This window comes from Strix aluco, chromosome 2 (assembly GCF_031877795.1).
Source record: "Strix aluco isolate bStrAlu1 chromosome 2, bStrAlu1.hap1, whole genome shotgun sequence".
In the NCBI taxonomy this organism is placed as follows: domain Eukaryota; kingdom Metazoa; phylum Chordata; class Aves; order Strigiformes; family Strigidae; genus Strix; species Strix aluco.
The window spans coordinates 35,931,476-35,938,875 of NC_133932.1; positions in this window are offsets into that span (position 1 = coordinate 35,931,476).

Consider the following 7,400-nt stretch of genomic DNA (forward strand, 5'->3'; position numbering starts at 1 on the left):
TCTGTTGCAAAGATGCTACTCTTGCTTGATCCAAAGACATAAGACATTGATTCAAGCCTCAGTTTCTAATGGAAAACACCTGGTGGGGCCCAAACTACTTCCCAAATGCTTGAGTCCAAATAGGGGATAAAGGATATTCTCACCAACATTTGGGAGCTGCTCCAGAGCATTGTTTTTCAGAAAACATTGCTCTGGGCATTGTAGCAAAGAGTTAGACCTCAGCTAGGTGACAAAGTTAGAAAGCTAGTCTCCCTCGGATCCTCTTGGTACTGTCATTGGGGACTGACAGGCTCTAAATAGGCTCTAAATGAGCTCAGCAGAGACTCAGCCCATGATGTTCCAGTTATTATACCACTGTGGTTACAGTTTGACATGTCATTGACAAGGTTTGCAATGAAAGATATATTTCATTTCATTCTTTCCTCACCAAAGAGCAAGGGGAATCCATTGTGCAAAAATCACTGGTTCTTCCTCAAAGTTCAGCTGTTTTTGGAACAATTATGAGACAGCCTAGACTGCTGCTAAGTCCTTTTAGTCTACAACAGGATCAAGATTTAGTTGTTAATGTGGCCATATTTTACAGCTAATTATGCTGTTAAGTATGTTCTGCTGCAATACTGCTGGGGTAAAAAAAAGAGAACCTCCTAGAATAACTCAGGTTAGAAGGACCTTGGAAGCTTCCAGTTCAACCTGTTGCTTAGAGATCAGGCTGGACGCAGAAACCAGTACAGGATTCTTTGGTCAGTACAGAGACTAATCTTTGCCACAGAGCAGCACTCTGCAAAAGAGACCAGAATGAGTCAAAACAACATAGCTCTGCAATTAAATACATGGAAAAATATGTGGGGAAGTATTAAGCTAGTCTAGGCTAGCACAGCATAGCACAGTACAGAATTCCCACTGAATTCTCCAATTCCCAGAAGGACTTGCTGTTGTTTTTCAATTTGCAAGCACTGAGCAAGAAAAAAATAATGAAGTTCCATTGAACTCAATCTTTCAAGCAAGCACATGGGATTTTCACTCAGATCTCGATGCTTGGCTCCTACACTTTCTAAGGAAATATGAAATATATATCCCAATGAGCATGACCCTGTCAGCCCTGGAGAGAACCAGGATCATGAAGAGAACTTTACTCTTGACTTGTCTATGGTTTAACATGGGAAAACAAATGTGAACCTGGATAGTTGAGAAAAGCCATAGATATTTATGTTGAATAGAGGGCAAAGAAACACAACACAACTGTGTTCAACCAAGAGCTCAAGGTTGTGATTTTGGAAAGTACTAAATAAGATGAAGACTCAAACACTGCCTCTTGATGAGAGCAGTGTCATATTAATATCAGTGCAGACACTCATGCCAATAACTGCACATACTGACACCAGAAACTTAGGAGCTTTGGAAAGAAGTACCCTGACTTTCCCAGATGTTAATTAATGAGTGCTACCATAGTCATCTAAAGGAAGGCCTGAAGTCTACTTAATCTTGCATTATAGTAGATAAACTGTATTATTTACAAGACACTGGAGAACGGATCATGCATCTGAAAAGGGGGAAAGGAGAGTGATTCTGGGCTTCAATCAAAGCCCACTCAAAGCAGTAAGACAACAATCTAGTCTTTCATGACTGTACATGGCTGAAATCAGTGGGAAGCTTGGATCTAACTTAAGAGGTGCAAGTTATGCTGCATAAAGTGAGTTTATCTGAATATGCAGTGCAGTGAAAAGCATTTGAAGTAAAATTACTCCACTGGCATTATAGGAGAAAACTGTTTTTATTTTAAACTACATGGTATGCTCCTTTGGAAGATTATTTTTCAAATTGCAGTTGCAAGAGGATATATAAACTGAAGTAAAAGTAACAGATGAAGTAACAATAAAAGGTATTAAAAAAAAAAGAAAAAGTTAGGTTAGATGTATCCACCAGCTTAACGTTATTTTATTAGCCTGATAAGGCTCTCCAGCGCTCATACTAACTAGATAAAAGACAATACTTACTAATATGTAGAGTTATGAACTTGAGGAGCTGGTCATAATGCACTAGCTGGAGCTGACAGCCTTCTGGCTCACACACTATATGATATAACCTGTCTTCCAACACCCAAAGAAATTAGTTTTGCTCTCTGCTGTGTAAGGCACACACCCACCCATTTGTGTGCAGATATATGGATTCTGATACAAGGCCTGATGAAATTCGTAGGAAGGCCCTTATTCATCTCAGTGGAGCTCTGGATCAGTCTGTAGATGACAGGAATTTAGACCGCATTAATATTATGCACTGACATAGTTAAAGATTCATATATTTCCACAATGAGCAGCCAACACCAACCCCCTGAAATATATTTATCAAATCATATCTTTGCTATGACACCACTGCTTTCATATTTTTTGTGTTTTATTTTACTACGGATGTCTTTTTCTTCAGTATGACTCAAACTAATAAACTAACTGCCATGCTGGTAATATAAAAGCTGGAAGTCAGAGGCACCCCATCAGCACACTGTTCTGATGGATCAGGGCAGCACTGCCCCCCCCAGACAGTACTTATGGAAGAAGACCAAAGAAGCACATCTACATCCTTTCTTCTTCCCTGAGAAGAAAATATCCATCTAGCCTTGCAAGATGTGGGTGCTAACCTTTATGGAAATCTTATTACAATGAGTTGACAAAGCTGCTATTATTGGTCGCATGAACATTACAAGACAGACATCTACACAAAATTGGACATTTTGATTTTTAAACCAGTATTAAAGTTAGTTTTCAGTGATTACAAATCCTGGCACAAAGTGTTCCAAACACCATATCAGCATGTTTCTTTCTTTCCTTTTATTTATTAAAGCATCTAAATGAGATTTCATCATGCATGCATAGGGTAAACACAATCTTAAGATAGCACTTAGGAAATGGTCTTTGTTAAATTGTGATCTCTTGAGCTTCACTCTGTATTCCAGCTGTCATTAGAAGGATTAAAGTGTACCTTTTCTGTGACTTGTTTATTTTAAACATTCAGGATTCAAAATTATATAATAGGTAAGATTTACTGTACCAAAACATAAATGCATAGTGTTGTTTGAGGGAGACAATGAAAGTCTCTGTATATGCTGCCACTGATACATTAACCCCAGTTTGGAAGTATCCCATGTGTTTATTTCAGCCATCAAAAGCCTTCTTAATTTACAGGAACAGTTACAGTTCACTTGTTATATAGCTTTTTTCTTTCTTTTTTTGGGGGGGTGCAAGATCAGAGTTTAGCCATACATTCAGACACAGAAGGTACTGGCTACAGTCACCAATGTGAGCAGCGCAGCAACCAAGAACAGTGCTTCGACGTCATGGCAGAAAGATGATCTGATCCCAGCCTGGTCCTCATACTTCAAGACACCACTTCTATCTCCTCTTCTGGGGGACTACCCACACCCTTTGCTCTGACATCAGCACAGACCAAGGGGACCTTCTCTGGTTCCCCTCTGCCTGTGGGCAGCCCATGCCAACCCGCAGAGGTGGCCCCATGAGTTTGTGGGGAGATCAGGTATCCCCGTGACTGCCCTTGGACACCTCAGCCTCACAGCCTCTCTTCAAAGCACCCAGGAGGAGACAGTGCCCTGCAGACACACTGGGACACCACTGGCCTGCAAGCACGGGTCACGCACATTGCTCAGTGTGCAATTTTCTGGGCTACCACTAAGGGAAAACAGCTGTGCACAAACCCTGGAAGAGTTCATATGTGTTCCCCTGTGCAAGGAAATCATCCAGCTTTCCTGGTGCATCTGATATTATCAGCATGATGTTCATTTCCCTCAGCTCACCAGTGCTGCCCTCCCACCAGGGATCTGCACTTGGTCCCACCATGTGCTCTCATGGGTCATTTCAAACTCTCCAGGTCCCCCCATATCCTCACTCCCTTCACAGGTGCTGCAATCTTGCAGCTCCCCCTGCTCCCTTTCTAATGGTGTTGGCAAGGCGGGCACCATGAGTGTCCACACACTGGCAGAGACACACAGCCCCGGTACCCTCTGCAGGGGGATGTACAGCAGCAAGAGGTCTGGCTACCAAAGCAGAAAGACACTAAAGATGCCAAAGTCCACACTGCTATCGGGATGTGAGGGAAAACTAAGAATGAGCTTAAAGAAAGGAGAAAGATGACAGGCAGAAAAGGAAAAAGCAAAAAAAGCATTGAGAATCTATGGGTAAGGATAGGCTGAATAATGAGGACCCAAATATTATGGAAGATTGGAGAAAGGCAAGAAAAGATTAAACAAATAAAGCTGAAAGATATGAAGGAGAATATATGCATTAAAAAAAAAAAAAAAAAAAAAAAGAGAAAGAAAGAAGGACAGTAATGCTCAGTGAACCAAGGTCTAAGGAGTGACTATTTTCGGGAATGGATTAATTCATTCAAGGTCAATAGTCATATCCCCAGGCAGAGTAAATCAGCATTGGATGAGGACTTTGTATTACACCTACCCAGGCACTGTTTATGCAATGTTGAGGCTCTGAGATCTCCTTATTGTACAGGCTTCCCAGGAAAGGGACATGCATACACCAGATGCAGCATCCATTATTATTAAGTGATACAACCAGAACAACCACCTGAACAAGGACTCAAACAAAATGGGCAATGAGGTTTGTAGAGAATTGTCTCATAAGAATAGGCATGTTGTAAACAGCCAGACTTGAGACAGCTAATGCTAATAAATTCTGGAAAATGGTTTACATGGTATTTTAGGCCAAATGTAAGTGTAGAGGCTGAGGTGACACCCACAGCTTCCCACCATCTATCCAACATCCCCCATAGCAATCTTCAAGGCATGGCAGAAGGGAAAAACATCTGAAAAGGAGGAAGACTTTGTTAATGTCTGGTGGAGAAAGGGGACCAGGAGACAGGCTTTAGAGACATTTGATTTATGTTCAGAGGGATTTCTGTTAGAAGGGGACACACACCAGAAAGTGGATTGTATCAACAGATGAAAGTTTGAGTTGACAAACTGCCCCTGAGCATGTCTGGGGTCAGTAGTTCCCACACCATCAGCTTCCAGCACTGGGTACAAGCACCATATCCCATAATGTGGAGTTTTGCTAAATCCCTGTTTAATCCATGAAGTAGAAGATACCTAGAGGTCTTCTGTGGAGAAGAAATTTGTCCTATTTGCATCTTGTATGCATTATTGCCAAAAAAAATATTACAGAGCTGCAATGGCTAGTGAGCCACAGATAGCAGAACAAGGTGCAGCCTGGAGCAGAGCAAGGAGACATTGGTAGATCTGTGCCTTGGTTCCCTACAAGACTTGACAAACACCTGAAAACTGATGCCTCGCAAAATTCCTTTAAAATTTAAACCTGTCCTTTTTTTGATACCAGTCAAGCCCTGGAAGAAGGGTTACACTAATTCAGATATTTCAGAATTAGAACCAGACATTTGGCAGAATAAATTAATCCATGGTTTTCTTTTGATCCTCCATTTTAAGCAGCTGGTTCTGGCCTTGAGGACAATGTCCTAAAATATAACCAGTCCTTATATACAGAAATGAAGCTGTCTATCTCTAAAGTGATACACTGAAAAGGATGTTGACTGAGAGGAATCTCAGAGGGAGGTTTGATTTTACTTTTTTAGTGGTAAAAGTATAAAGTGTTTTTGTCATAACAGTTAGTGTTATTTTTCATTGCACTTGTGTATTCTTATTCTGAGTTTTTACTAACACAAATGATAAATTGCAAATAATTTTTTACTCTTGAGATATTTCAAAAAAATAACTGACATTTAAAATCTGCATGCTTAGCAGGTTATTAATTACTTCATTTAAGAGTTGACAGGTCTCATGTCATGCTATACGCTGTTTTTCAAACTGTCACACCCACACTCTGCCTAAAAGCTGTTAAGTATAAGCGTCATCATTTATAATGCAAAAAGGGTATCATTGATTATGTCCTGATTATTCATCATAATGCTTTCTTTCATGTGTACTTAATCATTGTGGTTTCTTGGAATATGCAAACCTTTCAGGCAAATCTTTCTACAGAGCAATCCAAACAGCGCTCTGAACTGACACCAGCTGGGTAAATAGGTCTTGGGACTTTGGGAACAATGCAGTGGCACAAACCCCACCTACAGCCAAAGGAAGGCAGCTTTGTAGGGAGGGCCTCGGGAAGGAAGGACACACGGGGTCTGCAGAGCTGAGGTCCAATTTCCACTGCTGAAGCAATGTGTGGCGCTGGACCCAGGTTTGCTGTGATGCCTTTGGGTTGACCATAGCAAACACAGTCCTCTTCGCGCAGGTGGCTGCTGTGGATCAGACAACAAGAGCAAAAACATTAGAAAAACATAACGGTGAGGTCAGGTAATGATTTCCACTGAAAAAGTTACTTCATCATTATTAGCATATGATTTTCTAGGAAAAGCTGATGGTGCAACAAAGTCCATATACATTTGGCCTCCAAAGAAAAGGGAACATCCACTAGCAATTGTCTCAAAATTCACACTACTCCCCTCCTGAGGACTCCTAGAAGGTTTCTTTTATGGATGAGGTTTACCAGAGTGAGCATTTCCAGTAGTCACGGAGACATATGCTTAAAGAGAAAGATAAACTCTTATGTTCTAGGGCTTTACCAATCAAGACAAATATCAATGCAAAGTGCAAACATCTGACCTCTAATTAACCAATAAATTAAAACTACCCAGTGTCTTTTTAACAATTACATTTTTAAAAATCACAATTCTGTGGAGCTAGAACTGTTTCTTGTTGTGTTGTTGGGGTTTTATTCCACTAATGAGTGTAATGGTGGTCAACAGCTTCCTAGAACCTCATGGAGATACTAAAGTTCTGGGGGCTGTTGCTGCTGCCAGCATCGTACCTGTGCAAGTACAGACCGATGCGTTGGAGCCCCTGTGTTCTCCACTGTGCTGACATGACCCATGCTGAGGGCACAGGACTGTCTACAGGCTGAAGCTGCTGACCAGCGTCACGGGCCATGCCCACCATTTTGGGCTCTCACTCATCCCAGAGCACCAAGCACCAGAGCAAAGCAGGAAGCTTGCAGCAGAAATGAGATTCACTGTGTTTGGAGCTCTACCTTTTCTTCTGTGAATGTGTTTTTGAAAGGAAGCTCAAACCTTAAAATATTTATCAGTTAGAGAAGATGAGCCCTGTGGTCCCAAGTGCTTTCAGCCTTGGGGGAAGGGGCCTGAGGAGGCAGTTTTTCTTCATCTAAAAAAGGGAGTGAGGGCATCTCTAAACACTGGCACAGGCAGTGCTTCAGCCAATGGAGATGGAATTATCCCCAGAGGAGCTGTATTTCTCCTACGAAAAAAACCTTGCTTTTCACATCTGTGAGCATGAAGCTCTGGCTATTTGGCAGATGAGTAACGAAGTTATTTTAAAGGCAAAACACCATCTTGTGAGAATATCG